A 22892-nucleotide genomic window follows, 5' to 3' on the forward strand; every position below is an offset into this window, starting at 1 on the left:
GCTTAGCCTCACAGGGACCTACCTGAGAATGTCAAGAAAACTTCAGAAAGTGCCTCATTAGAGAGAAAGCCATCCATAAAACTAACAGATACCCATGGAGAAAGGCAGGCCAAAAATAAGAAGTTTTAAGAACAAAAATAACAGCTAGTAGCACTCAGATACCTTCTGATGCTCAGCTCAGAGTTCCTCTCTGAATCACCATAGAAAAGAAGAATCACTTTAGAAGCTGTACAGTCTTGGAAAGTGTCATGTAAGAGTGACATGGAAGTTACCTCTCACCATTTATGATCATCCATCATGCAGCAGATATATAATGATTATCTGACCTACGCCATCTAGGGACCACATAAAGTTGGTGACACCAAGGAAGTGATAGAGCCTAGATGATACCTACCTAAGTTTTGGTCTACCAGCATAAGCACTGATACGAAAAGTGGAAAATTGATAGTTTCACCACCAAATAGGTAAGTCACCAGGATTGTCTGGGGTTAGCAGGTTAGCAGGATAGGAAATTATTGGAGTAGAGCAAAATGTAGCAGAATATGATTATCATATGACTGACTGCTGCCAAGGCCACCCAGAACTCCCTGCTCTGGTCCTATAAGCTACAGGGAACTTTTTTGCTTTAGTGAGTAGATGGGTTCTCCTAGGGGCTTCCAAATTATAACTCCTCTCAAGACGTCTCCTTGAAATAGGAGACCTCCTCTATCACTTAACATCTACTTAGCTCCGATGAATAAGGCTTTATGAAAAGGCTCAATTTTCCATTTACTGTCAGACTGTCTTTCCCCATACTTGGTATACAGAAACATCCAAACTTTCTTCTAATCCTAGGTCTTAATTATGAGGATTAATTATCAAGACTTCATATCCAGACCTTCCTTTGAAAAATGTCTCTCTTTTAAGACAGGGTTAGAGAAAGCATATGGTCTCTACTATAACTCAGACATACTTAACAATAAATCCATTTAATTCAACAAATGTTTCTTAAAGATTCTACTGTATACAACGTTCTAAGTGATAATATTATTTCAACTTTTGCTCCTGTTGCGATGGCACTGTCTAATTGGGATTTTGCCTGTACAAGGCCCTCCAGGAAAACCATGAAGTAGAACCTGAAGTTGTTCCTTTAAAATGCCAAGGAAGCCTAGGTGGGTGTAAGGATAGTTTCAAAACTACAATCATTTAATCTTATGCCAGAATTATACAGTGAGTTATTAGTAAAGAAGAATGAAAATTATAGCCCTCAGCTTCTTCCCAAGACTAAATAACTGCAGCATGAGGTTTAAATAGAGCAACGACTAACAGTTAACCTCACTGTTAATCTTCAGTTTCTCAATGCAAAGACTCTTAGGTTGCCAGTACGATTACGAAGTTCTGATTCTGTATCGGAGCTATAGACAGGAAAACATCCACTTTCCTCATTGACAATCCATGTGAGATTGCATCCTGTTTGTAATTTTCCCTACTGGAAACTAAAGTCATCCAGTCTCAACCAGAATCTTAACGAATGAAGAAATTCCAGTGCCAAACACTTCAAAACTCCACATGACAAGGCAGAGCAAACAACATGACCCCTACCTGGAAAGAACTGAGAGAACAAAACCAGCAAGCTGGAAATAAAAATCATTCATTCTGGAAGTTTTTACAAGACGCTTTCTTAAAGAACCCAATGCTGGAGAAATTAGAAAAGGCAGAGAAAATTCATGTACTGCACAATGATACTGTAATGATGTTATAACCAATTTTTTAAACGCAAATAAGTAGAGGTAATTCTGGTACAGCTAAGAGACAAAACCCTTAGCATAGATTCAGTATGGCTCTATTTTTAAAATAATGCCTCTGACACACAGCAGTTCAATTTCTGTGTTAGCCTCTAAGAAGCACAAATCAATATTTCACAATATGATTCTGTGTATGACGAACCTCTTCACTTATCTCAAGGATAATTGCAGCTATTAAATATTATTCTATGAATACAAGTTAATAGCAGAAATGGAGACTTAGCTTACCTAATTCCCTCTTTGGCTGGTTCCCAAAATTCACCAACTCCCTCCATCAGGAGGGACAAAGAGACAGCAAGATAGAATGGGAAATACCTATTAAGGCTCCACATGATGAAAGCGACTGAGATATCTGGGATATGATTCTATATCATTCTGCCTTTGGCAGGGTAGAGGATTTAATATCAAATCTTTCTGCACATCCAAGAGGATGGATGAGCCCCTTAAGAATTCTCTTTTGCCAAGAAACAAAATGGTCTACCTACTAGCACTGCGTTAGCCTTTGGTGATGATGAAATTTTAAAAGGCATGTGTAATAAAGGTGTGGCTGGAATAAGCAAGCATAAAGCAAGTTGTTCCTTGCTTCTTTAACCACCAGCACTTACCTTAGTCCTTCCTTTCAACCCTCAAAATAATAAGCACACAGTCCTATTTTAGTAGGGAAGGGTTTAAAATACTTACGTTAATATAACTGAACGTCTGCCAAGAGGAAAAACACTAATATCTGTCCTTGTGCTAAAACTCATCCCACGCTCGAGCTTTTTCCCCCTCTATGTCCACCATTCAGTACCACACATGACTCGTGACATCTTTAGTTTCATCTATGTGTCAACTTCACACTAGTAACCACAGACTCCTGGTCTAACTAAAAGCTCTCCTTTGTAATTTCTCATATAGCATAGCAATATACAGGCCTCAAAGAGCTGAGTGTCCTTGGACAAGGCATTTATCAATTTGATTCCCACTTTCCTCCTATGTAATAAGTGGTGATCTCAAGAGTGGCCTGCCAGCATCCAATGCCATACGTCTGGGTGCACATCATTCCTGTTGGCTCATCCCTATCAGGAGAAAGCTAATGTCAGTCTTGGATCCTTGAGTCCATTTATCTCAAAAGACTCATGATTTGAAATTAGGAAAGAAAAATTTAAAAGGCAGTAGTGAGCACATTCAGAGAAGGCAATGGCACCCCACTCCAGTACTCTTGCCTGGAAAATCCCATGGACGGAGGAGCCTGGTAGGCTGCAGTCCATGGGGTCACTAAGAGTCAGGCACGACTGAGTGACTTCACTTTCGCTTTTCATTTTCATGCATTGGAGAAGGAAATGGCAACCCACTCCAGTGTTCTTGCCTGGAGAATCCCAGGGACAGTGGGCCCCTGTCTATGGGGTCGCACAGAGTCGGACACGACTAAAGCGACTTAGCAGCAGCAGCAGCAGCAAACCCCTATTTTTGAAATTTTTGATTGTTCAAATAGATGAAAATCAAGAAAATAATTGTTCATATTTTCATAAGCCACAGAACACAATTCTAGCAGATACAAGGTAGAACTATCACTCTGAAAATCTGAATGTCAGTAATTTTGAAAGCTTCAAATGCATGATCAGCTCCTGTTAAAACGTCTTCTGTGTATTTACATGTGCTAATGTCTCACACGTACTCTTCTGTGCTATCACCCAAATGCTCAAAAATCATTAGGAGCCACATGCTGTCCAACTCGCCTTGTGGCACATGGGAGAATGTGGACTCTGCTCACCTTTCAGAACAGAATGAGAATGGATTTTGTGGGGAATGCAGACCTATCCTCCCTATAGCCTCCACGTCCCCTGACTCCCTGCACTGCATAATCACATGGGAGCAGCCCATAATCGTCCAGCATCCATTCCCATCTGCTCATTCAGATCTCTGCTTTCTCCAGCAAAATAACATCACCAGAGTACAATCCACAAGCCAGGCTGATGACATGGAAGCCCAGATTGCCTGGATCTGAAAGAAGAATCTTATTGTCTAAAAAGACAACTGGCTCCATTTAAGATTCCTCCTTGCCCATCAGCTTCAGCCCATGCTCCCCCTTAATCCCCTGAACATATGCTGTGGCAGTTCCTGTCCTCTCCCTGCCCTTGCCAGGGCACAGGAGCCTAGCTGTTCCCAGCAGTTGGTGGCTTCCTCTTGGCTCACCAGCACGTACTAACAGAACGGATGCTAAAGACCAGCTCATGGCAAAAGGCATTTTCTCAGATTCTTACACTTAACCACTGCCTACGTCCACTTACCTTTCACCCAATTATGATCTCTAACAGTGAAATATCCCCAACTCACGCTGCAGCCACCAAAGCCCAACCATACCCAATGTAGGGGGTTCCACTACAACCCTACGCTTTGAAAGCTTCTAGTTGTGATCAGAACGGTTCCAACTAGGATGAGTTCTCTTAAAGGGTTCGCTTAGGCAGGCGTAACCAGAAAAGTAGGTCAGAGGACTGAGTTACGGTCTGGAGGCTTATATGCATGTTGGCTAGCAAAGCCAAGCCCCAGAGTTCTGGATGGTTTGCAGGATGCAAGCAATGCTATCTGCAGTTGGATCCTCCTGCTACTGCCCCCAATACTCCCACATCAGCCTTGATGACCAGCACATGACAAGACACACTCCTGCATCTTCCAGTTATCCCCAAAGCCCAACAACGCTTCCCTTAGGTGGCAGGAAAAACAAGTCACCTAGATGTTATTGGTACAAACAATTTTCCAGTCACCATGCTCCAGCTGTCCAAGGCAACAACTTCTGATTAAGACAGGCCTGATCTTGCTTAGTTGCAATGCTTTTTTCCTATTTGGTCAACAGATGTCACATTAACGTGGTATTTTTAGCTTTCATACTTACCTGGCTGTCTTCTTGCCTTTACTCCATCATGTACTTATGCTTATGTATGTAACTGTACACACACAGACATGCACACACACAACCACACACTTTTGACATAACACACCTGATTGTTAAGGGATTAAGTCAGCACTCTAAGCTCTTGAAGACAATCTGACAAAGCAGCAGAAGAAAACTGTCAGAGCTTACCCATTTCTTTGGTTTTTCCCTCATTACTGTGATAGTTGTTGTTGTTTTCTTCCCCTCTCTGCCCTCCAAAGAGAAAATCTTACACCTTTCGACAGACCAATTTCTGAGCCTAAGCTACAAAACAGCACTGTCCCATGTCCCATGTCATTTGAGACCTTCCCACTTCTAGGTCCTCCAGGATCAAAACACTCCACACCCTTTCTTGGGGCTCACAGACAGGAAGATTTGCTCAGAAGGGCAGAGGTGGCTTATTCTATCTGGTGAAAAGCAAAGAATTTCCTGAGTGTCACAGTAACTTTTAAATCCATCAGAAACTAACACTAAGTTTTTCAAACTTGGGAACAAATATGGAAACATGACCACTTACAAAGAGCAAGCACTGGAGGTTCAACAGTGTAAATCTTCCAGGATCTAAGGAACATTAAACCAGCCATTGAAAACCAGCAGAACTTATTACTTCTGAGTAGAAAACAAAATTCCCTCATAACTTTACTGTGAAACCATTTGGAGTAGGACCCTTAAAGTATATTCTTGGGCCCCTGCAGATATATCAAATCCTTCACTCTCCTCTATATTTAGGGGAACAGTGGAAATCCTGGACCTCAGCCATCATACAGTTGACAGCAAAGGAAAAATAATAATATCACAAGCCAAAAACCCAACTAAGGGTCAATCTAACAAGAGCAGTGAACTTGATGGGTCCCTGTTCAATGAAATGGCCAATCAACAGTTCTTATGAATGCAAACACCTCCCCACATACTTTACTCTTTTCAGCCTTATCTCCAGCCCCAAATGAAATACATGAACTTACAAAAAAAACCAAAAAAACCAAAGGTCTTATGTCAAATGAAAAACTGCCTAATGATAAGTCAACTTACTAAGAAGCAAAGTGTTAGAAGACAACTTATACTTTGAATTCTTGTCCACATTCGTATCAGCAGTAACCATAGAGCTGACTGTCTATACTGCACAGTGACCTCAGTTGGTACTGGCATGGATTAGCCATGATTTAAATTTAAGGTAAGATACATTTACATTCCATAAATGTATTTCATGCATGAACTACAGAATGAGCTTATGGCTGCTATCTTATCAACACAGCCACCAAAAACTCATTCACAAATTCATACTTGGTTTTGGTAAACAGAACCATCACTAGATCCCTGGATGAACTATACAAAAGATGCTCACTTTTCCTTTGACTTAAAGCTCTGAGATTTTTGAGGAAAATAGAACAAATGATTTTCCACATAGGTTCAAACCATTAGCCCTCTTCACGTTTAGTTGTGGAAAAACACACAGAAAGTAATTCTAAAATGCTAGACTATTTACCTAAACTCACCTGGTTTGGGACCCCCTTTCCCAAACAGCTCTGCTCCCACTGGTATCGTCATGTTTAATTCCTTTCTACTGTAGCACAGGTTTATTAGCAGAGGGCTTGCTAAAGTCTCCATTGTCCATTCAAACAGTCACTCCATATGGATATTAAGTAAAGAAAATCCACTTAGTGATGTGCCATGAGGAGGGGAGGTCATATTGATCATCCTGATTAGCACTGTCAGCTAGGGTAAGGAAGACGGGCTGGCGCTAAGGGCCAGCTGCACAGGGTACACAGACCAAGACAATGAGCAACATCGATGGCCTCTGAACCATCAGTCTAGGCAGTGATGGATGTCATGTGAACAGCTTATGGGGTTATTAAGGGTAGAGAACTGGCCCGAGAGAAACCCAAAGTCCATCTCCTTTCATTAAGATAAAGTTGGATTTTCCATGACACAGTGCAGGGCTAAGGTTTTGTCCCTTTTATCATGGACACACACAAAAAATCAATTCATATATTAAATAAGTAAAAACTCATGAGCCTGTGTGTAAAACAAATTATAAAACGCAACTTGTTTTATTTTAAATGAAGAACAAAATATATAAAATTCCTTAGTAGACACAATTATATTTTATTCAATTCTATATTATTTAATCTGCATTGTTTAATGCAGATTAATTGCATTTAATTGCATGGTCCAAGGGAAGAACAAGAAGCCGGGGCTTTCTCTGCATCGTTTTGTGCATGGAAGGGATACACGCTTAACAAGTACAGGTACAATATATCACACTGCAGTCTTCACCTTACACCTTAGACTGAATGGAGCCTGTTCCATCCTTCTAGACCAGAAAGAGTCCTTCCTAAGTTACAATTAAATAGTTGAAATCAGAAATCATCAGTAAAAAAATGTCCCTGTATTTACACATACATGTACATACTCACTTATACCCTTTCCCATTTCTTTCCTTCTGTGCTCCCCAAAGAAGTCTCTACTATTAATAATTACTTAATTGTATAACCTGGAGTGAATCATTTTAACTTTGTGGTCCTCAATTTCCAAATTAAGACTAAAAATCATTTTCACATTAAGAAATGTCTACAAACCACAGGAACACCCTAAAGACTAAATTGAGTAAGTAATGCCCAGTAGAGTTCATATTAGAAAGACATTATTATCCTTCCCTTTGCTCTCCAGCCCTTCCAGCACTTAGCCCTGTCAGTCCCAGAAAAGCTTGGCTCACGTGGAGCACCTCCCGGGAAGGACGACAGCAAATGCTTTCTTCTGGAAAGCAGCCAGATTTTCGTGAATGTGCACACATGACATCTAAAGCTAGCAGAGTGATTTTCCAATCCAAATTGGCTTCGTGTCCTGAGCTTGTCTGAGTCGGGAGGCTCTATTAGTAGGATCACTAGAAATTCTGTGTGGGGAAATCTCTGGGTTTTGCCCTTCCTTTTGAGCATCCAATAATGAAAATAAGAGGGACTTTTCCATTGGGCCAATTCTTAATGGTCAGGGAGCCCTTCAGAGCAAATGAGAAGCCTCCTGTTGCAAGAAATCAAGCCAAAGAACATCACGTGGAAGTGTAAGACTGCAGGCCCTTGGGGATGTTTCTCAGCCACTTTGCCACTTCCATCACCGCTCCAGGTGAACATATTACTGCTGCACAATCGAGTTCCACAGCCTGAGGACTTGACTCACCTTGATTTATGCTTCCAGAACACACTTGGGAATATGGGCCTAGGGGTACCACACACAGGGAGGCTGAATCAATGTCCTCAAGATAGTGCATTTTTGTCTCTATTGATCAAGAGTCACAACTCCCTTCAAAGACACTGTTTTCAGTAACTGCATATCGACTTCCCTTTCTCCTGATGATAACAATGTGGGGCAGCAGATTGTGCTCCCAATGCTGTGCTTCCCAGTGGACCTTCAAGAGGACCCCGTCATAGAGTGTAATCTTGCATCCTTCGTGTTTTCATCTTGTTTGTTGACACTCCAACCGGAGTCCTTGAGCACTGAAGGTGTGAACAAATACATCCTTAAGAGACACAATCGATTTCTATTCCTTTGCTACACAAGCAGGTTTAAGGAATTTGAAAAATCACCTTGGTGATGTAACAAAGGCAACAGGCATCTAGCCCCACAGACCACTTCCTACAGGTTAAGATTTAAAAAGCTCATGGAAGCTCCTTCAAGTGGCACAGGATTCCAGTAAGTTGCCTTTTATAATATATTGGCCAAATTAAAATGGAAGGCTTACCAGACACAGCAGCTTCCTGCATATGGAAAATTTCACTGCACTGAGTATAAACACTGAGTGTAATCGCAGTTCAAAACTCTGCTCACCTCACAGCACCTCAAGCTGGAGGTCAGTAAGAGGACGGCCTTCAGACTATGGCATTCTGTAGTGGCTGTTACATTAATTCCCTAGAGCTGCCATGTGCATGCATGGTGGGCTGTCAGCGTCTGACTCTTCACAATTACCATACGATGGGTATCTTCAAACCACTGGACTTTATTTTCTCACAGCTACAGAAGCCGGAGATCTGGAATCAAGAGTCTCTGGTGGGTCACCCTCTTCATGATGACTCTAGGGGGTGTTAGTTGCACAGTGGTGTCCACTCTTTGCAATCCCATGGACTATACAGCCTGCCAAGCTCCTCTCTTCATGGATTTTTCCAGGGAAGAATACTGGAGTGGGTAGCCATTCCCTTCTCCAGGGGATCTTTCCATCCCAGGAATCAAGCCTGGATCTCCTGCACTGCAGGCAGATTCTTTACCATCTGAGTCACCAGGAAAGCCCAAGCTGACTCTAGGGAGAATCACTCCTTATTTCTTGGAGCTTTCCGAAGGTTCCATCTCCACATAAGTCACCCTTCTCTGTGTATCTCTGTGTCCTCTCCTCTTTATATAAGGATGCCAGTCATCAGATTAACCCAGTACAATCACACCTCTGTCTTTAAGCAATTGTATCTACACTGAATATTTCCAAATTGGGTCCCATACTGGGGTTTCAGGTAGGCATGAATTTGGAGGTGACATTATTCAACCCACTGCAGTTATTAATGAAAACATCAAGTTGGACTCTTATGGGAAGGATTAGCTTGATATAAAAATAATACTTTCTGGGACTTCCCTGGTGGTCCAATGGTTAAGAATCTGGCTTGCAATGATGGGGACAAGGGTTTGATCCCTGGTCAATGGACTAAGATCCCACATGCCGTGGAGCAACCAAGCTCACACCACAACTAGAGAGCCTGAGCACCACAGTAGAAGACCCTGCATGGCACAACTAAGGCCCAATGCAGCCAAATAAATAAACATATTAATAAAGACACTTTCTGCAGAAATAGGAAAACAAAGACTATATTTAAAGCCACTAGAGCTGGATAATAGGGTATGTAAGCGACTCATCAAAGGAGATAAACTGAAGTTAAGCTAAGACAAGCCACAACTATGAGTAAGCCCACACCAAGAGCTTCCATACTTCTCTCTCACCCTTCTTTAAGGGGGTAGAGAGCTGTGTTGTCAGAGTCAAATGGGGAAATTATGTGACATTTTTCCGGGGAAAAAAAAAACACCGCAGCTCTGCTTCCTTCCCCGCCTCCAACCCAAGAAAGATTGTAGACAATACACGCCACGCTTGCACCTAGACTCATTGCTACCCTCATCTAAGAATCAAACACCTCAGCATCCAAGCAACATAACTAAATCCAAACTTGGAAAAAGAAAGCAGAGCACAGTATAGGCCAGTTAGAAATGCTTCCTTTGCTTCTCCAAGTTGCTCTGCAAAAATTAAAAAGCACAATTGTTCAATGCTAGTTCAAAACTAGCTTCGATGCTATGAGTCTAACTTGTAGGATTAACAGAAACTTCAGAAGAAAAGTCATTTTAACAATGCATATTTTCTAACTGAACCTTTATTCTCTATATATAAAGCTGGGAAAGGTTTTTAACATCTTCAGCATTACATTTCACTCTGAAAACTAACACATCAGGAGAAACGATCTAGAAAGCTTCAGGAAACTCCTACACCGCTGCAAGCTCTCCAGGTTTCAGGAACAACCACCTTCGTTGTGCCATAAAAGTGTTTCCAAGAGGAAGAATGTTGAATGACTAATTCTCCAAGCTTGCTGCTCTGCTTTGTTCCTCCTGCGGGTGGACAAAGCCTTGGGCTACCTTCAACATGCAGTCCTGGTGAGCGGTACCCTGTCCTGGCGAGTCCATGCCTCTGAGCCCCTCTTTAGAGCACATAGGAGTATTTTAATACACAACCAGTTCAGAGCAGTCACTCCAGTCCCCCAGCCGGGAGTTCCTGCAGGGTCTTCCGTCAACACTAGGGTCCATGGTCTCAGTAATCACCTCACAGTAACAGGCTCCAATGTCTGAGAGTCTTCCTTTGTGCCCTGGGAGTAGCAGGGAAGACTGGAAAGAGGAATGAGAAGAATGGAATAAAAACTTGCCCGGGACTTCCCTGGTGGCCCAGTGATCAAGACTTCATGCTTACACTGCAGAGGATGGGGGTTCGACCCCTGGCTGGGGAACTAAGATCCCACATGCTATGTGGCAAGAACAAAAAAAGAGTATGCAAGAATGTCATGATCAATGTACATGTCTGAATCTATCTGGGGAAAAAAAGTAAGCAGGAAATTAAAAAAAAAAGAAAAGAAAACTTTTCAAATCTTGTACCAGGAAATCGTTGATGAAGAGGGACATAGAGCTATCAGAGTATCTAAATATCAGAGTATCTAAACAAAAGGTGGAATAAAGGAATAGGAGGAAACGTTCAAATCCCACTTCAAATCCAGTGAAACTCTGTAGAACTGTTTCCCCAGGTCTTGGGTGACTATGGCCCTCTCTGCTGTTACTGAAGGAGGAAATGTGTATCTTAAACAGCAACGGACAGATGAACCAGCATGGATCATTAGACCTCCTTTACGATTCTCCTTTCATTTAGGAAAGGACTTTTCATTCGGCTGATGAAAAACCCTGCTTCCTAGTCTATACTTTAAATGCGACAGCATATGTTTTCACTCAATAGTAAAAGGTATACATTTCTTCCTTTACATCTTCAGCACTAAAATCTTTCTCCCTCCTCTATGCCTCTGATTTAGATGTTCCTAAAACCGAAATGAACAGAAACCTCAAAGGAGCGCCACTCAGAGTGACAGGCACTTCAAACAGTTCAGCAGTCAGAGGTGTGAAGAGGCATCGAGGGCCATGGCCGTGCCAGGCGGCCTTCGGGACTCAGGTGTGACAGCCCATGGCAGGCTGCTCGCAGAGGCCTGACACAGGCGGAGCAGCGAGTGTGTCTCCTGCTGCTGCTTCACTTGTGTTTCTTCTCTCTGCAGCTCTGCTAATAGCGCTTTATAAATGTGCAATCGATGGTAAGTGGGTACCTCAGCATATTAGATCAGGGAGGTGAAACGTTGGCGTCACTTAGCTCAGGGAGACAGAGCAGACTGTGAAGCCAACACCAGGAAGTGATCACCAAGAGGCCTTCAGAGGATGGCTCTCGAGGGAGAGCATGTCAAGGATGGCCACTGCATCACTCCCAGCAGCGGCAGAGCCCCTGCACTCAGCCTCGCTCAGACGCAGCAAGTGGACTTGGCCGGGCCAACTTCTGCCTTCTGCCAGACACGTTGCAGCCGCTGCGCTGTTTTCTTTAAATTCATAAAGCTGACAGGATGGAAGCAAAGCGGCTGACCTCACTCCAGAGAATGCCTATGCACTGTGATGTATAAACTCACAGTCCAAACAGTCTGAGCCCGTGAAGCCTTACATTTAAATCCAAACTCCAGTCAGGACATTTTATGGGCATGTGGCATACCACAGCCTTGTCCCCTTAGGTTAAAAAACCTTCCTGAGGGGATGTTTCTGTGGCTAAGACTTTGCCTTCCAATGCAGGAGAGTGTGGGTTTGATCCCTGGTTAGGTAGCTAAGATCGCATATGTCCCATGGCTAAAAAAAAAAAAACCAATACATAAAACAGAAGAAATCTTTTAACAAATTCAATAAAGACTTGAAAAATGGTCTACATTAAAAAAAAAAAACAACTTTAAAACCTTCCTGAAGATGCACACTGGGGTGACACCTTCTCACCTGCCAGAGCCAGTCCAGATGGCACAGGACACACAGGCCACAGAGAGGAACATGTCATTTCTGCACTGTTCTTCTGAAAAAGTCATTATTTGTTAAGTGCTTTCTAAGAAAATGAGATTAATGAGACAGCCCAGAAACTAGATGAAAAGGCAATAGCAAAAGCACCTTAATTACTGAAGTGTACTGGTGGCTACCCCCTCCAGGATTCTTGCCTGGGGAATTCCATGGACAGAGGAGCCTGGCAGGCTACAGGCCATGGGGTTGCAAAGAGTTGGACACGACTAGAGTATAATGATGTTAAGAATTCAAGAAACAAATGTTCTAGGGAGAGAGCAAAAGCCTCAGACTCACACAAGATTCCCTGTGAAATTCCCAGGTGGTGCTAGTGGTTAAGAATCCACCCGCCAATGCAGGAGATAATAATAATAAGATGCGAGTTTGATTCCTGGGTCAGGAAGATCCCCTGGAGGAGGAAATGCAACCCACTCCAGTATTCTTGCCTGGAGAATCCCACAGACGGAGGAGCCTGGTCGGCTACGGTCTATAGGGTCGCAGAGTCAGACATGACTGAAGCGACTTAGTAGTAGCAGCACACAAGATTCCCTATGAAATTCCGTATATAAGATGAAGACTCAGGAGAAACTTACAACATCCGTTAAGAGCTTTGACTGCATCTATCTAGAAACAGTTATTTTGAGAAAAAGCATAATGAAAGCAGTAAAAAATGTTGCAAAAGAATGAAAACTTACTCACCAGATTCTAAAACGACAATAAAGTTGAAATAACTACATCCTCACAGTTTAGAAGACTCGCAGATAAATTAGACACGATATAATGTTCATATGCAATAAAAGTGTCACCAAAATTTCAGGAGGAAACAGTACTTAAAAAGAGGGGCTATGAAAATTTGAATAAAAAGATCACACTTCATACTGTAGGCCATAAAATTTACATCAATTAAAAGTTAGATTTTTTTATAAAGAAAACATAAAACAGAAAGATCTATGCAATTTATCTCAGTCAGAATGGCAAGGTCTTTCTAAGTAAAAACAACACAAGAGAAGAAATCACAAAGAGATTTCACAATATAAATAGTAAAAACATTATAAAATAAACCCAGAAGATAAGTAAGTAATCAACTTTGAAAATATGCTTGCCGAATATTTGAGAGATATACATATCTGAGAGATACTAGCTAGGGCTGGCAAAAAAATAATTAAGAAAATAAAATGGGGGGAAGTTCATTCTCAATAACATGTTTAAAGTACAAATCCAAATAAGGCATTCTCTAATTATCATGTTAGGAGGTATCTGAACACTCATCAAGTTGGCAGGAAATACAGTGAAATACACACTTCTCTCTACAGGAGGTACAATTAAGGGGGACAGCCAGTATGGCCATATTATTTAAAGATTATAAATATGGTGGTCACATTCTTTAGACTGCTAACTTCCTTTGTAGATATTTAAAGGAAATAAAGATAAGCAGTTTTTAGGTTTGAGAACATTTTTCCCTCCTTTCATAAGCATGATAAAAAATGTTACAAATTACACATTCATACTGCACAAAGGATAAAAGAAAATCTTCCTAAATTACTTAATAATAAATTTTATTATCGTCAAATTCTGGTTTGTTAATGATTTATAGTTTGCCATGTTTTGATTTCCTACAATGTGCATATACAGCACATATTCTCATAATCAATTTAACTCTTGACTCAAAGCTACTCTTTGGTGGGTATGCTATACCCACTATGGAGTAGTATGCCAACAAGAGTCTGTCTGTTCTGAAACCTATTCAAGTCAGTTGTATTTATTATGTATTTGTATATTTAAATATCTGGGCTTTCCTGCTGGCTCAGTTGTAAAGAATCCATCTGCCAATGCAGGAGAGGCAGGTTCGATCTCTGGGTCTGGAAGATCCCCTGGAGAAGGAAAGGGCAACCCACTCCAATAACCTTGCCTGGGAAATCCATGGAGCCTAACAGGCTACAGTCTAAGGAGTCACAAAATAGTTGGATACAACTTAGTGACTAAACACCACCACCTGATCTCTTCACACATGGATGGACATGTGGTTTCATTTCCAATTTGGGAGTTGACAGTACTGGGCGCCTGTGTCTACTGTCCAGCCTGTGACATCTGTGTACAAGTCTTTGTAAGAACATAGCTTATGTATTTCTCTTGGGTGAACCCCAAGGAGTAGAATGTCTAGGACATATGAAAGGTGCTATATTTGTTCAAAAAGTGATGCTGGGCAAATTGTTTATTTGATTTAAAAAAGCTAGATCATAATTGATACTATACATGACAATAACATTTATAGGAATTGATAAGGATTTTAAAAAACTAGAGCATAAGACATGAGAAGCCAAAGAAACTGCCAAATGTTTTCCAAAGAGTTGTACCATTTCACATTCCTACCCTTAATGTGTATGAGTCCCACCTGCTCCATGTCAACTGTATGTATGTTTTGTAGGACACGGGATCCCTTGTTTATGAAATACACACTATACACAGCTGAGTCTACTTTTAAGGCATTAGAGTATAAGGTGACCAATCCTAATTAATTATGAGTAGGAATTTTTAATTTCTACCCTCTCCCGATAACACAGATGATAATGAAAAAAAAAGCACACTGATAACAATATACATCTATTGAGTGTTTACCATATGCTTGATTCTATGCATTCCATCTTGTAAATACTCTACGACCCGACAAAGCTAAGTATGTGTGCGTGCTAAGTCACTGCAGTTGTGTTCGAATCTTTGAGACCCTATGGACTATAGCCCACCAGGCTCCTCTGTCCATGGGATTCTCCAGGCAAGAATACTAACATGGGTTGCCATGCCCTCCTCTACAGGATCTTCCTGACCCAGTGACCGAACCTGTGTCTCTTACATCTCCTGCACTGGCAAGCAGGTTCTTTACTACTAGTGCCACCTAGAAAGCCCTAATAAGCCAAGGGCTAAAGTTAAACCATTAAACCCATCTTATAAGTGATTTAAGTATGGGGGAAAGACAACAAATAAATTATACATGATCACAGAGCTAATGAATGGCAGAGTCAGGTTCGGTCACTGAGCTTTAGCTCTTAACTACTATCTGTATCCTGGAATCCCTAGCTATCATTTACACATTCCTGAATGTTGGCTATTCATCTTTTTTAGTATTTATTTAGCCGTGCTGGATCTTAGTTGTGGCATGCGAGATCTTTAGTTGTTGCATGTGGGATCTAGCTCCCTGACTAGGGATCGAACCCAGGCCCCCTACATTGGAAGTATGGTGTCTTAGCCACTGGACCACCAGGAAAGCCCCTCAGTTATTTATTTTACAAAGCTATGAATGATTCCTAATATTTCTTTTCAGTTCTACCTCAGAAACAACTGATTTCAAGTCTTTAAGAAACAGATTGAGAAAGAAGCCCTGGAATATTATTTTGAGCTAAAGAGTCAGAACAAATGTTCAATTCTTACAATACCAACATTTCTACATAATATAAAATCAGCACAGCAATGACAGAGTGGATATTGATTAATTCAGTCCAGCACCTCACTAAGTAAATGCAAAAGTTGGTCCTAAGCAGTGAGAAAGTATTATTTCGAGGAACATGGCTTACTTTGTAACAGTGCTTTTCTGGTGCAAAGAAGAAAAAAAGGAATAAAAATAAAACCTCCTGAGTAGACAGACTCATTAGCCACTGTGTGCCAGACTGCTGTCCTGTTACTGAAAAGCCTGACCATAAAGACCCAGGGCTGGAAGATAACCAGGTCAGCAATGTGTTGTATTTTAAGAACTTCCTGGCATTTGTAGCCATTATTCTAATGGGTGAAAACAGAGGGTAATTGTACAGCCACTTCTTTGTCTAAGGAGAGCCTAGGAGTCCAACAGGGATTGAGGACAGTAGCTGCATTAAAGAGAAAGCGAGGAAAACGGCCCTTTCTAGCAGCGGCAGACTGTGATATTGACCATGAGATAGAGAATTTTGATTCATCATCAAAAGGAAAAGAAAGGTTAGAAAAAATAATCAGCATCTCCCCAGTACTGACACAAAAAAAGGAAACAGTTCTACTAGAGAGATTAACTCCAGGTAAAAGGGTCTTCAAGAGAAGGAGGATTGTTCGATGACAAATTAGATTTTTAATACCTACTGAGAGCACAGCATGCTGCTGGGGTTGGGGAACAGGAAGTTAGATGGTAGTTAGACACAAACAAGAAGTAGGAAACAGAGAATTTCCTGGTGGTACAGTGGATAAGAATCTGCCTGCCAATGTAAGGGACACGGGTTTGATCCCTGGTCCGGGAAGATTCCACATGTCACAGAGTAACTGGTCCCTGAACCATGATTACTGAGCCCATCGGCTGCAACTACTGAAGCCTGTGGGCCTAGAGCTCGTGCTCTGCAACAAGAGAAGTCACGAAATGAGACGCCAATGCACCACAACAAAGAGTAGCCCCTCGCTCACCCGAACTAGAGAAAGCCTGTGCACAGCAACAAAGACCCAGCACAACTGAAAATAAATAACTAAATTTTTTTTTTTTAAAGATGGCAGAAACAGAAGGGGGGTCTCGATGCCAGATTGTAGTTTATCATGCACTTGGGGGAAATGCCTATGATCCGGAAGGAACCACGACACACTCAGGGCCGGTCACTAGCTATTCACCACCACCACCTTCGCTAACACCAAATGCAGCCACACTGTCCAGTCCTCCCAAAATGCTGCCTCATTTAATTCTACGCAAAATCACATGAGGCAGGCAGTGCTCATCTCCATTTTATAGATTATTAAACAGATTGGGGAAAGTTTCGCTACTTGCATCCACCCATGTAGCTGTTAAGTGGTAGAGTCAGGAGTCCAGTGCAGTTCTGTTTGACTCCAAAGCTGATGCTTAGTTACTAGGTTATAAAAACTCTCCAGAGCCTTCAGAAACTCTTTCAAGAATGATCCCTCTGGTTAGTGAGGGCCTGGAAGGCTTCCTGTAGGAAGGAAAGCCATATGGCAGAGAGACTGAAGAAAAGGGGGCAAGAATATCACAGTGGGCATCCACTTGGTAGCATGTGGTCAAACACAAACATTCACCACTCACTCCATGTATGCCAAGCTCTGGTGACAGTGATGAGAAATTCAGGCCTGATCCATGCTCTCCAGGGACTCACTGTTTATCAAGAGAGGCACACACCTCCACGAGGGTGAGTCTACCAGGCAGGGACATACTCCTGAGGGTCTGCAACATTTGGCAAGCCCCACCATTTACACCTGATCTAAAAAAACAACAGTGAGCGCTCTGTTTACCAAATAGCATGGCACTGCCATAAATCAACAGCATAAAGTCAGTTTTCATGTCCTGGGACTCAACAACTTTGAAACTTTAATCTGTTCTTAAATTGGATGATACTTGCATTATTTCAAATTATGAGAAAACAAGGAGGCTTTTAAATATTTTAATATCAGCCTATCTGTTTTTGGAGTATAGTTGATTTAGAATGTTGTATCAGTTTCACTGGTACAGCAAAGTGATTCAGCTATAGATATACATATATTCATTCTTTTTCAGATTCTTTTCTCATATAGGTTATTCCAGAATACTGAGTAGAGTTCCATGTGATATACAGTAGGTCCTTGTTGGTTATGTATCTTATATATAATAGTGTATATGTGTGTTTATCCCAAGGTTCTGATTTATTCTTCCCCCCAGCCCCACCACATTTATTCTTCCCCCCAGCCCCACCACATTTCCCCTTGGTAACCATAAGTTTTTTCGATATCTATAAGTCTGTTTCTGTTTTGTAAATGAGTGCATTTGTTTCTCCTATTTAAAAAAAAATAGATTCCACATATGAATGATATATGATATTTATCTTTCTCTGTCTGACTTATTTCACTTAGTATGGTAATCTCCAGAATCCATCCATGTTTTTGCAAATGACATTATTTCATTCAATATCAGCCTATCCTAAAGTGACATAATAGATTATACATGTGATCATAAGATGCAGTCATACAACTCACCCTTTGCTTCCTGAAAAATTCGGCCTTAAACTCATTAGGTGCAAAAGAACAAGACAGGTGCCAGTAATGGGTATGGGAGGGGGTACCATGGTGCTCAGAATAAAGGAAAACTAGAAGGAACCCCACAGTGTAAATTGGAATTTAAAGCACAAGTGTCAGTTTTCAAGAGAGATAGGCAGGTTTTCAAGACAGACAGGCCGACAGATATACTTTTCCGTATGTCTGTAATACACAGACACACAAAGTTGTAGTACTGGCAAAGCAAATACACGTATGTACACACACACACACACACACAGAGTCAATCTTCATCATTTACTGATTCCATATTTCTGAATCCATTTACTCGGCAAAGTTTACTTGTAACCCTAAACTTGATACCTGCAGCAGTTTCCTGGTTATTCTTGGACACGTGCAGAGTAGGAAAAACTCTGAATGACCTGATATACATTTTCTCAGCTGAGATTCAAGAAGGCAATGTTCTGTCATCTTGTTTCAGCTCTAACACTGTAAACATGTCCTTATTGTGGTCTATTTAGTGCCATGTTTTTTGCATTTTCTGCGGTTTGCTTAGTAATTACATTGCTTAAAATGGCCCCAAGTGTAGTGAAGACCTGTCTTGTGTTCCTAAGTACATGGATGCTGCAATGTGCCTTATGGGGAAAACTGCTGTTGGTCAAGAGTTCAATGTGAATGAATCAACAATATATATTAAATACATTGTCTTTAAACAGAAACACACATAATACATGGCTACATACTGATTACTTAACAAAGATGTTGTGACCTGAGGCTGGCAAGAACCCAACCTTGTATTTCTCGAAGGAGCAATGGTTCAGTATTTGGTAATTCTATGTTCACACTGGCTTTATAAATCACAGTACTGTAAATATCAAGAACCACTGAGGAAGCCTGGGACGGATGATACCCCAGTAGCAAAGAGCACACTCAGTGCCCAGATATTGGCTTCAAATCACCTTTTTTCTAATAAAAGCTGCCAAAGCTCCTTGGAGAAATGGCTGATTCCAGGACTGGAGAAAGGGCAATATAAGATGAACCCGGCATATCTTCTTCTGTCAGAAAGTAAAGAATTGCTCAAAGAACGATGATGCATCAAAAAACCACAGGAACAAATTTGAGTGGGCTCCCACTGGCCACATCAAGAACAATGTGAACATAAAAATAATAGTTACAGATTATGTCTTGCTGAATAAAATATGAAAACATTAGTCCATACCAAAATAAATGAATAAACAAAATGAAAATTTGATAAGAAGTGGAATAGTTACACAGTTTCCAAAATATCTCCCAACAAAGTCGTCATTCATCAGAACAGAGAAAAACAAAACAACAGTCAAAACCTTTACAGAAGTAAAATCTAGCCAATACAACCTCAATCATGTGATGCCATGAACATCATCAGCAATGGGGCAAAACTAGATTGTGTACCACGTGTGTGTGTGCTCAGCCGTGTCCAAACCTTTGTGACCCCATGAACTGTAGCCCACCAGGCTCCTCTGTCCATAGGATTTCCCAGTCAAGAATATTGGAGTGGGTTGCCATTCCATTCTCCAGGATCTTCCCAACCCAGGAATCGAACTTGAGTCTCCTACGTCCTCCGCACTGGCAGGTAGGTTCTTTACCACTGAGCCACCTGGGAAGTCCAGCGACAGGACACAAAATGAACAGCATCATTCTTGTGATATTCTTGACCAAAGATGCAAAACTTCAATTTGTTCATGAGGTAAGACCATAACATTGAAAGATAAGCTACAAACTAATAGCGTTTTCATCTGCAATAGTGTCACAGTCATGAAAGTCCAGAAGAGACTCACAGACCATTGAAACTAAGGAAGACAAAAGACACATAAAAGACACATGACAAGTAATCACAATGAACGATTCTGCATTTGGTCCTCTTGCTATAAAGAACGTGAATGGGACATTTGTGGTGCAACTTGAAAGGCATCTGAGGATTAGATGGCAGTAATTGTGATGACTGCGCTGTGGTTAGTTCAAGGATGGCCTTTTCTAGGAAACATCTGCTCAAGTAAAATTAACCGAGGATGACTCTGCATTAGGTCAGCAACTTAAAATCAGAAGGTTCAGGGAATCATTCTTTGTGTTGTACTTTCAAGTATTTCTTTAAGTTTATGATTGTTTCTAAAAAATTACAAAGTTGTGGTTTTGGTTTTTTTTTAAAGGAGGCATACCAGAGCAGTAAGCTCGGAAAGGAAGCTAGTCCAGAGGAGCATTCCTTTCTACTAACTTTTCCTCTGCCTCTAAAGCAAGGAAATACCCGCCCCCACCGCCCTGTTACTGCACGCTCACAAACCCTCAGAGCTCCCACACTGCCTGTGTCCTCCCCCGACAGGCACAGTCCCTGCAAGGGTTCTCAGGGTACACTGAAAGACCTCTAATTGGTCATCTTCTGGTTTCTGCCCAGTACTCCACTGGAACTCATTCTGGCCACTTTTCACATCTCTTCCCTGCTGATAACATAGGTCTTCCCTTTCCAGTCTGCCCCCTGCACAGCACTGGACACCAGTGGGTACTCTAGTGGACCTCCCCATCTCTGATCTCCTCCCTCTCTGTCTCCTCTGGAGGCTCTCTACCTTGCCTAAATCTTATGATCCTTGAGTCCCCTCCTCCTCCTCTTCCACAGCTTTGCCTGGTGGATTTTATCTGCTCTTACGACGTGAAATCACCAGATCTGTAGAAAAAGGCCAGGCCTCCCTGTGTTCTCCTGATCCATGATGTCATCACATTTCCCCACAATCTTTCACCATATCAAATTGATGCTATCAACAAAAAATCACCAAAATGTATGTTACCCCCCACCCCTGGGTTTCTGATCTCACTGGCAGCAATTCAGTTCAGTCGCTCAGTCATGTCTGACTCGGTGGCCCTATGGATGGCAACATGCCAGGCCTCCCTGTCCATCACCAACTACCAGAGCTTGCTCAAACTCAAACCCATCGAGGTGGTGATGCCATCCAACCATCTCATCCTCTGTCATCCTCTTCTCCTCCTGCTTTCAATCTTTCCCAGCATCAGGGTCTTTTCCAGTGAGTCAGTTCTTTACCTCAGATGGCCAAAGTGTTGGAGATTCAGCTTCAGCATCAGTCTTTCCAATGAATATTCAGGACTGATTTCCTTTCTGATTGACTGGTTTGATCTCCTTGCAGTGCAAGGGACTTTCAACAGTCTTCTCCAACACCACAGCTCAAAAGTATTAATTCTTTGGCACTCAGGTTTCTTTATCATCCATCTCTCACATCCATACCCAACTACTGGAAAAACCATAGCTTTGACTACACAGACCTTTGTTGGCAAAGTAATGTCTCTGTTTTTTAAATGCTGTCTAGGTTGGTCATAGCTTTTCTTCCAAGGAACAAGCGTCTTTTAATTTCATGGCTGTATACACCACCTTCAGTGATTTTGGAGCCCAAAAATATAAAGTCTGTCACTGTTTCCACTGTTCCCCCCATCTATTTGGCATGAAGTGATGGGGCTGGATGCCATGATTTTAGTTTTCTGAATGTTGAGTATTAAGCCAACCTTTCCATTCTCTTCTTTTACTTTCATCAAGAAGCTCTTCGGTTCCTCTAAGCTTTCTGCCTTAAGGGTGGTGTCATCTGCATATCTGAGGTTATTGATATTTCTCCTGGCAATCTTGATTCCAGCTTGTGCTTCATCCAGCCTGGCATTCTGCATGATGTGCTCTGCATGTACATTAAATACAGGGTGACATATACAGCCTTGACACACTCTTCCCCAATTTGGAACCAGTCTGTTGTTCCATGTCCAGTTCTAACTGCTGCTTCTTGACCTGCATACAGATTTCTCAAGAGGCAGGTCAGGTGGTCTGGTATTCTCATCTCCTTAAGAATTTTCCACAGTTTTTTGTGATCCCCATAGTCAAAGGCTTTGGCATAGTCAACAAAGCAGAAATAGATGTTTTTCTGGAACTCTCTTGTTTTTCCATGATCCAACAGATGTTGGCAATTTGATCTCTGGTTCCTCTGCCTTTTCTAAATCCAGCTTGAACATCTGGAAGTTCTTGGTTCACATACTCTTGAAGCCTGGCTTGGAGAATATTGAGCATTACTTTGCTAGCATGTGACATGAGTGCAATTGTGTGGTAGTTTGAGCATTCTTTGGCATTGCCTTTCTTTGGGATTGGAATGAAAACTGACCTTTTTCAGTCCTGTGGCCACAGCTGAGTTTTCCAAATTTGCTGGCATATTGAGTGCAGCACTTTAACAGCATCATCTTTTACAACTTGAAATAGTTCAGCTAGAATGTTAGATCTATGAGTTAAGGTAAATTGAAAGTGGTCAAACAGGAGATGGCAAGAGTGAACACTGACATTTTAGGAATCAGTGAACTAAAATGGACTGGAATGGGTGAATTTAATTCAGATGACCATAATATCTACTCTTGTGGGCAAGAATCCCTCAGAAAAAATGGAGCAGCCCTCATAGTCAACAAAAGAGTCTGAAATGCAGTACTTGGGTACAATCTCAAAAATGACAGAATGATCTCTGTTCATTTCCAAGGCAAACCATTCAATATCACAGTCATCCAAGTCTATGCCCCAACCAGTA

General features: G+C 41.6%; 1 protein-coding gene across 12 annotated transcripts in view; it reads right to left on the reverse strand.

Annotated features, from left to right (window-relative positions):
* TLN2 (talin 2) overlaps positions 1 to 22892 on the reverse strand; it is a 498466-nt gene that overhangs the window by 242144 nt on the left and 233430 nt on the right. The window lies entirely within an intron of this gene.

The sequence above is a fragment of the Ovis aries genome, chromosome 7 (genome assembly GCF_016772045.2).
Source record: "Ovis aries strain OAR_USU_Benz2616 breed Rambouillet chromosome 7, ARS-UI_Ramb_v3.0, whole genome shotgun sequence".
Taxonomy (NCBI): Eukaryota; Metazoa; Chordata; class Mammalia; order Artiodactyla; family Bovidae; genus Ovis; species Ovis aries.